Here is an 11,087-nt window from a genome sequence, read left to right on the forward strand (position 1 = left end):
CCCTCCGTTTTCTCCAACTCTGTCCATTCCCTCTTGGTCTCACTTCCTTTCCTCTTTGATTTAGATATCCTTAGAGCCAATTTTCCGTGATCCTGAAGCTGAAGTGTCAGGGCCCCTTACTTTCACAGGACTTTTGAAAGGTGCTGTACCTGATTTTGCATTTGTAATTTTGTATTAATTTTCTTTTTAAATTTATTTTAATTTTTTAATGTTTAGTTTTGAGAGAGGGAGAGAGAGAGAGATGACGTGAGCAGGGGAAGGCAGAGAGAGAGGGAGACACAGAATCTGAAGCAGGCTCCAGGCTCTGAGCTGTCAGCACAGAGCCCAGCATGGGGCTGGAACTCATAGACCATGAGATCATGACCTGAGCCCAAGTCCGATGCTTAACCGATTGAGCCACCCAGGTGTCCCTATATTATTTTTCTTATAGAAGGGCCCTCAAATTGTATAAGGTACAGACCCCACAAAACCTGGATCTGCTCCTGAACCCCATGGTGGCCACCGTGTCACTGAAGTATGTCCCATCTCCGTAAAATTTTCTTTTCTTTGCTTCTCTCCAGTGCTTTTCATGTTCTCTGTTCTAGAATTTAACATGTTAAGTTATAGTTGTTTCTGTGATCCTAAGTCCCTTGAGGGTAGGATCTGTGTCTTATTTATATTTTTGTCCATAATAAATACATGTTTTCTGAATGCCTTGCTAGTTGTTGACATCTTTCATCAAGCGTCCCCTTTTTAGTACTGTTGTTATTATTACTACTGACTACAAACGTCTTAAGAAGTACATTAGGTGTAGCACACTGTAGTTCCCCAAAATAACTACAGTGATATTTCTAGCGTCACATGTTCTTTCAGGTCTTGCCACTCCCCATCTAGAGGTGATGTCAGTTTTCCGTCTCTGTGAACCAACATAGGCTCCAACCACTAAGATGTAGGGGTAGTGAAACTATTTCACTTCTCAGCTAGGTCATAGGAAAGGGTACAGTTTCTCACTCTTTGTGCATTTACCTTTGGAACCCAGCTACTAGCTATATAGAAGCATGAGCCACAGGGGGAAGCAACATGTAGGTGCTCTAGCCAACAGCCCCAACTAAGACCCCAGACAGTTATCAACCACCTTCAGATGATTGAAATCCCCAGGTTTCAAGCTTCCCTGATTGATTCCCTGTAGAGAAGAGACAAATGTCCCCACCAAGGACTGCCTACATTGCAGCTAGTGCAGAAACTAAATGTCGTATTAAGCCACTACGTTCTGGGGTCACTTGTTTCTCAGCATTAGAGGCAGTGTGCTAAAACATGCATTCATTACCCTGCTAAAAAAACTGAGACCCAGAAAAGGAAATGACCTGCCCAAACTCACCTTTTCTCTACCTCGCCAATTCTGCCAGGTTATAAGGCATTCCTCCTGTACTAGGTCTTTGGTTTGTGAGGATAAACACAGATCTCCTTTCTTTAAATTGTCACTTGCCAGCTGTGTTCTTGACACCTGTTCCCACCAACAGCCTCATGATGTAGATGTATCACATTCCTTGTTTTATAATTGAGGAAATGTACACGAAAAGGTTGGAAATTATCTTAAGGAAACAGTTACTGGCAGAGGTCTCTTTTTTCCAAATCTCACTCTTCAAGCTATTCCTTACTTGCCTTCCTAAGGCTTTTATTTAGTCTTTTTAAAAAGTCTTTATTTGGATCACTTATTTTGATTTTTAATGCACTATTGTCTTGTTTTATATCTTAATCATTTCTGTTTTTTCCATTTCCCTTTGCCACACAGGACTGTGCAACTATCTCGACAATAGGGGCTATGTCATGCATTATTCCTTTGGGATCTTTCTTAGCACTGTGCACAATGCTGGGCACATAAGGGGAACTCACTGATGAAGTAAATGTAAAAAGCCATGTTCAGCATCCACAAAAGGTATTTTTGGAACTTTATTAAGGAAAAAAAAAAACATAGAAACACAGAAGGTAAACCTTGCACCTAAATCAGTAAGAGCTTTAAGCAAGTCTTAGTGATTTCCTTTTTTTTTTCTGCCTAAAAATATCTTTTCTCCTCTGTTTGAAAATGTTCAAATCTATCATAAGCATAAGTACTTGGTTATATCTTTTTAAATAGCTTATTAAAAAAAAAACCTGACTTTTTCATCCACCTAGTATTTTGTACGGTGTTAGAATCTTTTTTTTTTTTTTTTTTTTTTTTTTTTTTTTTTTTTGTTAGCAGATGAGATATTTGAATGAAGGCCTCATATTGATCTCACTTATTGCTGCAGGCTCCAGCTTCAAATTGAAACTTGATCAATATGGATTTGAGGCAGTCTGGAACATTAAATAAGCCCTTGTTAGACTGATTTTTTTTCTTCTATGTTATTTAATTTGGAGGGGCAGAAAACAGGAAGGATGGGTGAGAGATGGGTACATGCTTCACTCAATTGCTGGGCGTAAATGTCATGATTTTCTTTTCTGTGGCTTCCTCTGTACAGCAGTTTTAGCTCAGTGGTGACAAATTGAATGTCACCATGTTATGGGTGCCATTAAGACTGTCCCATATAGTCACACCCTCCTCATTCAAATGTAGGTTGTATATTTAAAAGACTCATTTCAAGTTACTAAGAAATTTAGAGGGAGAGAATGGGACTTTGAGGGACCCATCCAGGAAAGAAAAATGTGGGACCTTTATTTAATTCACCTTCTACACCCATTTGCTAAGCACCTACTGTGAGCCATGCTCGGGGATAGCAAACTCGAAAACAGTGTGGCTAATCTCAAAGAGCTTATAGGCTTGCCTATCCTTCCCAGGCAATATTCTCTCTGAAAGATATGGGGCTAGAAAGAGCTGTCAAAATGTAATCCCATCTGACATGACTGTTCTCATAGCAACACTACCTTATAGTTTTGCTGAATATAGTAGGTCTTATAGCATTTGAGACTAATAACTGGTTTCTCAATATAAACTGCTTAATGTGGGAGATCCTTAATGTCTGCATGTCCTGTAAGCTTGACACTAATTTCAAGGCATCATTTAGGCAACTGGCATTTAAAAAAGTAGGGGCTGGGAGGATAAAACATCACAATATAGAGGTGGGAGAGATGAGACTTGTCATATTATAGACCAGGAAATGCAGGCACTTGGGAATGAATCATTGAACTTAATCAGGATGCATGGATCATGTAAACATAGTCATTTAGCCAACAAACATTTATAAATGAGGTTGATTTCCTTGGCAGACACGGTGGCACTGTGAATACACAATAAATAAGATACAGCTGCTGCCTTCAAGGAACTTAAGTTTAGAAATTACAGCAGTATAGAAAGAAGAAAATAATAATAGCTCATTAGTCTGTGTTCTGTGTTTAAGACTATTTTAATTTAACTATAGAATAAATCTTTTGGGTTCTAAAGCTTTAAGCTTTAACTTCAACTTTGTCTGAAAAATAGTATCCCTGCTCCTACTTGCTTCTGGCTTGCTTTGCCAAGTAAATTTTGCATGGACTTTTAATTGTTGTTTTTTTTTTTCCTTAATAGTCAAATACATGGTTTTTGACCCTCACATGCACTTCTTCATCTTCTAATGGGGAAGTTTATCCCATTCACATTCATTTTTACTAGTTACGTTTGGTTCTCTGTCATTGTGCTTTAACTTTGTACTTTTAGTAATTTATATTCCCTAACAAATAGGCATTGTTTTTTTTTTATTTTTTATTTTGAGAAATAGAGAGAAAGAGAGAGAGAGAGAGGAAGAGGGAGAGAGAGAGGGAGGGAGGGAGGGAGAGAGAATCCCTAGCAGGCTCCATTCAGTGTAGCCCAACTTGGGGCTCAATTCCACAAACCCTGAGATCATGACCTGAGCTGAATTCAAGAGTCAGGTGCTTAACTGACTGAGCTACCCAGGCACTCCAGTAGGCATTGGTTTTTTATTTTTTCTATCTTAAGTGATTTAGATGATATAAAGTCTGTTTTCTTTCTATTAATGGTTACCTTTACATTATTCCAGAATGTATATGAACCAATATTTTTTTAATCTCTAATGTCAAGAAGAAAACATAAAAATACAGCATCTTATTAACTACAAACCTGGGAGGGTGAAAATGAATCTCTGATTTTTCTAAAAGAATACAGAAATTTAGTTTACACCACTGGTTTTCACTCAAGGGTGATTTTTGACCCCCTCTGGGGATATCAGGAAAAGTCTGGAGACATTTTTGGTTGCCACAACAGAGGGAAGGGTTGTGTTCCTGGCATCTAGTAAGTAGACAACAGAAATGTTGTTAAATATCCTACAATGCACAGGACAACCCCTACGACAAAGGATCATCTGGCCCCAAATGTCAGTAGTGCTGAAGTCAAGAAATTCTGGCTTACACTTTTGTTTGGTTACACTCGCTAAGTAAATTTTACCATCACACATGCTTTTTTCCTCTAATTTCAAAATTGAAAACAAAAAGAAAAGGAATTGTATATATACTATGTTCTTTCTTTTAATGTTATTTTTGAGAGAGACAGAGACAGAATGCGAGTGGGTTAGGGACAGAGAGAGAGGGAGACACATAATCCAAAGCAGGCTCCAGGCTCTCAGCTCTCAGCACAGAGCCCGATGCGGGGCTGAAATTCATGAGCTCTGAGATCATGACCTGAGCTGAAGTCAGACACTCAACCTACTGAGCCACCCAGGCGCCTCATACTATGTTCTTTCTTAATTTATCTCTCATGATTTATTCTATTGAAAAATCAACACCCCCAAGTTTGATGAAACATCTCTGTTACTTATTTACTTCGCCCCCACCCTTCCCGAGCATGCTGCCCAGGAGTTGAGGCATTATTTGAGAGTGGCACGTATAAGGGATACTATTCCCTTCACAGATGGAGACTAACTCAAATAAAAGCACAAGTGGCCTCTTGAGCTCCAGCCTTCCCTACCTCCCCACTTTGTTATCCCACTGGATCTGAGTCTCAGCTGGAGGCAGGAGACAGACATTCCCTGACCTCTGAGGGATATGCGCATACACAATAGCCAAGGTTGCTGCTTGTGGGCACTGAGAACGTCCCTCAGGCAGAACTGTTTAGACTGGAATAATACACTGACTTAATTGTTTTTCCCTCGAGGAAGGAGTAAATATAATATGGAAGTTTAGAGCCAAATTGTTATTTAATTATTTTCATTATACATCTTTCAATAATTGTTATTAGTGATAATTATTTAATTAACTGTATTTTAGTACAGTACTTCTCAACTGTATCTGCACATTAGAATCACCTGGGGAACTACTTAAAAATACTTCTGGGGGAGTCCATTGTAGACCAATTAAGTCAGTATATCTGGGCACAGCAACAAGGAAATGGTACTCTTAGAAGCTCCCCAGACATTGCAATGTGCAGCCAGGTTTAAGAACTCATTGGTTTAGTGGTTGCACCACTTACTACCATTTTTTTTTTGTACCCAAACACCCTCGTTTTTGACTTCTCAATTTTATTCTTCTTTTCACGATTCTTATCTGATTTTGTAGCCAAAGATAATATCATTGGTTTCTTTTGCATATGAATGAGAATTTGGTGGGTTATTGTGTTCAGATTACTATTTATGTCTTACTATCTCTGGTTAGAAGTTGTAGATGTCACTCCTTTTTCTTTTTGAGTTGCATATTAACATGATTTTTTTCCCTGCCTGGTTTCTTTTCCGATATTTTCTTTGTCACTGAAATTCAACAAGTCAGGAAGGTATTACTTGAGTTGGTGTCTTTTAACGTGTTCCTAAGCACTGGTGAGCGCCTTTGATGATGAGGTGCAGACTTTTTTCATTTAGGAGCATTTTCTTCTCTTTGCTGTTTTGTGCTCTTCTCCCATGTGCTTGGTCATATTCTCCTAGAATCTCTATTCAACATATATCGTAGTGGTTCCTAAACTTGTTTACACATTTAGTTTACCTGGGGATCCTTAAAAACATCCATAGTTCAAGGCACCTGCAGTCTTACTGAATTACATTCTCTGGGAGGTTCGGAACATGGAAGCTCTCAGAGCTCCCCGGGAATTCCAACATGCAGACAACTTTGGGAACCACAGATAAGTTGCGTGTCCTGAATTCGCTTTCCATGACTCTCTTTTATCTTCATTGTTTTTAGGTGTGCTCCCCTGTGCACCCAACAGAAAGAAAAACTCAATGACCTGTGTCAGCTCGACTTTCTCTCCATTTGCTCTTCAGATCAGGTAAGTTTATAGGTATCTTTCTTTATTTCTTTGGCACAGTTCAAATCCTAAATTGCATTATTGCTTGGGTTTGTTTCTTGTCTCTATCAACTGGTACCTTCTTCAATGGCACATATTTTCATTTCTTACCTTGGCACCATTACTCACGTTTGGGATTCCCTTTTGGAGTCCTAGGGACCCGTTTTCAGAGATGCACATTTAATTATTCTGGGGTTCAGAATACATCAGAAATATTTAATGCTCCTCAGGTCATGCTAATATGCAACCAAGATTGAGAACCACTGTCCTAAGGCCTTTCATTAGCCTATCTTGTGTGTGTGGTGATGGCAGAGGTTCTCAAATTGTGATTTGCATCAGAACCACTTAGAGGGCTTCTTAAAACCAGATTTGGGTCCCTCCCTCTAGTTTCTGATGTAGTGGGTCTGAGGTAAGATCCAATAATTTGCATTTCTAACAAGTTTCCAGGTGATGCAGATGCCCTGGAGACCCTGCTTTAAGAACCCCTAGATCAGGATATAGTTGGGCCAGAATCACTGAGCTTCTTCCTTTCCTGCTCATGACTATGGGATTTATCGAAAAGTGGCACTTTTCTTACCTAATATGTGTATTTTATATGCATATATATAATTAGAGGTTTTGATACTAGGACATTACAGTCAGTCGGGTCTGAGTCTTTTGGTGTGCTATTTGACAAGTACTTTAGATGTCAGGGTACAAAAAAAGGTGAAAGCATCAAATGGAATATGCTTACACAATTAAACTCCCAGACACCCTCCCCTCCTACTTTACGTGGTAATATTTTCAATTGCTATGGATGTGGAAAAAGAAATGGAGGTAAAATGGTTGGAAATGGGGAAAGCTATTACTCTGTGGGTAAAAGCATAAACTGTATGTATTTTGGTGCATATTTCCTCCTTGGGGTTGTCCCTATAGAAATGCCTTTTCTGCTCCCATGATGCCTCTGTATATCTTCGGATTGCCAACATCTTAAACCTTTTACAAACTGAAAGGATCTTTGTCTTTTGGGAGGCCGGGTTTGCTTTGGCATGACAACACTGTTTACTGACTTGATTGTACTTTCCAATTTGGCGATGGCATTTTTTGCTTCAGTGAAGTTTTTTCTTCCCTCTTTGTGACTACCTGTTCCAGTTTCATACACACAACAGCCTCTTAGAATACGTTGAGAATGAAGTTAGAAAGTTTCAAAATTGTTTTCTTCTACAGCAATTTTCTTTGGAAGACATTAGCTCAGATTTCTCAGTCTGGGTCCTCCTTTTGTGAACTGTAGAAAGTTGGTCTTTTTTTTAGTGATTTTTCTACCTGTACCTATTTTTTCCAAAGGAGTTTTATGCTTTTCTAAAACTAGGGACTGAGGTGGGTCTTGTCAGATTCTGTGTGTGCTCTATTTCAAATCTCTTAGCCAAAGGGGGAAGTTTATTTTTCCTTTGCCAGTGTGTACTTGAAGCAGCCTGGGGGTATAGGGGAGATGCCAAATTCAGAGGCTGTGTGTCAGGAGGCTATACCTCTCAGCTGAAAAATTAATGATTAGTGATGGTAGGCAGGAATTATCTGGATACCACTTCATGTCTTTGCCTAGTGGAGGGAAGCCCACGATACCATTGGTGGCTCAGGAGTCACACAGCTGTGGCCTACCTCATTGGGATGGCCATTGGTGTTTCTGTGTTTGCAGAGGCTGATTGTCCATCTGCTTGCCTTAATTTCTAGCCCTCATCCCTCCCAGTCAGTGGATGTCTTACTCTTACTTCCTAGGTAAGCTATTCCTTTATGGGTTGGGAGGGGTAGGAATAGATCAAAGAGCTCCAACCTTTTTAGGTAAAGGGCCAGATAGTAAATATTTTAGGCTTTTCAGGTGATACTATCTCTGTAAAAACTACTTCCATCTGCTGTTTTATTGAGAAGACAGCCATCAGCTTGGTGGCTTCCAGTGAAATTGAATTACAAAAATAGCCCTTTGTTTGCTGACCCCCAAAATAAATGGTTTTCCCTGTAGCCCACCTGAACTTTATCAATCAAAAGTCTTCAAAGTTTCTTATGTCCTCTTTTCCAGATTTATAATTTGATATGACATTTTATTCATTTTTATATTCTATTTATCATTTCAAAGATGATAATGGAAGTAAGTCAGACGCATGTCCTCAAAATGCCATCTTTCCAGGAGTCCCCAATGCCTATTTTTTTAATGTTCAATACCACATTCCATGGTAAAGACCTTTAATGTTCTTTACTTCCCCATTGATATTTAGTCTCAAAAAATGAACACCATTATCTGAAGCTTAGTTTTTAATTTTCTTTTTAAGAATTCTCTTCTATACTTAATAGCAAAAAACAAAAAACAAACAAAAAACAAACAAAAAAAAGGCTCTTCTCTAGAGACAGTGAGGTTTGTGTGAAGCCTGAATTTCTTGGCTTGACTCCTTTTTTTTCTGTTGCAGAAAGATTTTCATGGCTAGAGAAAAATAAGTTTCTTTCCAGATTCTCTAACTTAGAAAATACCAGCACTTGAGCCCCATTCAAGGAATAGTGAATACTCAAAAATCTCCTTCTCAAGGTCATATCTTCAATAAATCTTGAACAGATGAAGTTTTAGGATCTCTCTGGGTGGAAATTAAAGCAGTAGACACCGTGGTATTTCAGAGGTATGAATTTATAGTCCCTCGCTTCTAGGAATCAATGGTGAAATTAAAAGAGGGCATATTTGGCAGTTATATCTGATTGTTTGGTTCATTCCTTTTCCCCTTGTATATTTATTGAGTGTTTATTATGTGTCAGGTCCTGTTCTAGGCTCTACAAACACAAAAATTAAGACCTGGTCCTTGTAAAGATGTTTGTACTCAGGGAAAATAGATATGCAAACTAATAATTACCATAGGAAGTCTAAGGAGTGCTCTCAAGGAGCAGATCACAAAGAATGATGAGTGGACTCAACATTTCTGGGGGCAGGGAAGATTCAGGGCAGGATTTCTAGGAGTAGATAAAGCTGAGTTAATTGGGTTAAATGACCAGGATTGTCCAGCCAAGATGGAGAGGAGTTGGCAGAATATGCAGTCATGGAGCAGGGAACTCACATGGGGATCTCAGAGAACTGTATGTAGGTGGATCCTCACAATCCCCACACTTCATGTTTGCGTTGTTAACTACTCCCAGCCAACTTTAAGAGCTGTGGTATGGAGTAATTGGAAACTTTGCTAAGTATAGAGAGAGGGTCTTATTTTAGCACTCCATCTTCAGCACCTAGGACAGTGTCTAGCACAAAGTGGGTAGGAATGTTTGTTGAATCAATGATCCTTTAGTTAGTGAATGAATACAACCAAGCTCTTAGATGATGATGTGGCTTTGATACTGTGTATTCAGCCTTGGTGATACAAATCAAGATGGCTAAGAGACTCATGTAATCAGCTCTGTCTCATTAAATGTTAAGAAAGTTTTGGGTTACCCTGTCATTCTTTCTCTCATTGCCCCTTTCCACACACACTCACCCACCGTCAAACGCACAGCGTGTCACCACATCTAGTGCCTCTGTCTTTGAAATATTAGCTGAATCTAGCCCTTTTGTCCCTCTCCATCACAGCCAAAGCCACTATCCTCTTGGATGACCATCACACATTGTAGTCACTGCCTCCTTGGTCCCTCTCTTCTATTTGCCAAGGAACCCTAATGACCTTTACACCACCAGCAGCCAGAGTAGCCTTCGAAAACATATATCAGATCGGTCAGCCCTCTTCTCACAACCCTCCAGTGGATCCCCACTGAAATATCCAAACCATTTACTGTGGCCTACAAGCCCCATTATGGCCATGCCTGCCTCTCTCTCTGACCTCTTCTCCCATTGCTCTCCCTTTTTGCTTGCTGGACTCCCAGGTATTCTAGGCTTCTTGCCATTCATTGAACACATCAGGTATATCCCTGCCTCAGGGCCTTTGAATTTGTTTATGCCTCTGTCTGGATTACTTCCTCACATCTGTCAGTTCTCTACTTTAGTGCCACCTTGTCAGAGAGGTCATCCCTGATCCCCATATAAAATAGCATAAAATAACATGTCTGGGGATGAGAGGGGTGCTAAGTATTCACCTGTTTACTTTTTAATGAACTTTTCCTCACTGTTACATAAGTTTCATAGGATCATTGTTTGTTTCCCAATAATAACTATTGACCAGGAAGATAGAAAATTTTATTACAGAGTATAATTTTAAATTTTGGGGTTGCTGGGATCTACAATGGGAATACTCTGTGCTCTGTGTGGAAGCAAGAAGAGAGCGGATTGCAGAGCTGTCTCAGGAGAGGGCACACAATTCTCCCTTAGAAAACTTAGATGAGGGTTTGCTGGGACAGGGTCGAGCCTCAGAAACTATAGTCTTTAGGAATATAAGTTGTGTAAATTTATTTTGCTATAAGTCTATGATAAATAATAATGGGCTAAGATTTGTATATCAGTTATATAACCTAAGAAGTAAGTATTCTATTCTTTTCATTGTATAGATAAGGATAAGGTACAGAGAGGTTAAGCCCCTTACTTAAAGTGTCACTGTGAGCAATTAGCAGAACTGGAATTTAAACAGAGTTGGTCCAGCCTGCTTCAAAGTCTGCCAGTTCAACCCCCTCACTGCTTTGCCTGTGTGAGTGACAAGGAACAAAGAACATTTTCCTAAGGTCTGCCCCCTCGCATTCCCAAATCAGATTCAATCTCTTAGTTGTACTAAGTACTACTTGTGGAACCATAGTATGAGGTTTGCCTTAGCTTCACTGAAAATATACTCCCCACTCTTTCAGGAGTGCTAGGAGCGGACTGTCTGAAATATAATAAAATGCATTCATTCACCATACAAATCAGCCTTAAATGGGGCAGAAGGATTGAAGACCTCTCCCCGAGTGA

At 39.5% G+C, this 11,087-nt stretch overlaps 1 long non-coding RNA gene across 1 annotated transcript in view; it reads left to right on the forward strand.

Moving 5' to 3' along the window:
- LOC144616564 (uncharacterized) overlaps nt 1-6,199 on the forward strand; it is a 106,941-nt gene extending 100,742 nt beyond the window's left edge. The window contains exon 3 of the long non-coding RNA XR_013555917.2: nt 6,112-6,199. This is a non-coding gene — a long non-coding RNA (uncharacterized LOC144616564). The remainder of the gene's footprint in view (nt 1-6,111) is intronic.
- The last annotated feature ends 4,888 nt before the right edge of the window (nt 6,200-11,087 follow it).

Source organism: Panthera onca, chromosome B3 (assembly GCF_046562875.1).
Source record: "Panthera onca isolate mPanOnc1 chromosome B3, mPanOnc1 haplotype 2, whole genome shotgun sequence".
In the NCBI taxonomy this organism is placed as follows: domain Eukaryota; kingdom Metazoa; phylum Chordata; class Mammalia; order Carnivora; family Felidae; genus Panthera; species Panthera onca.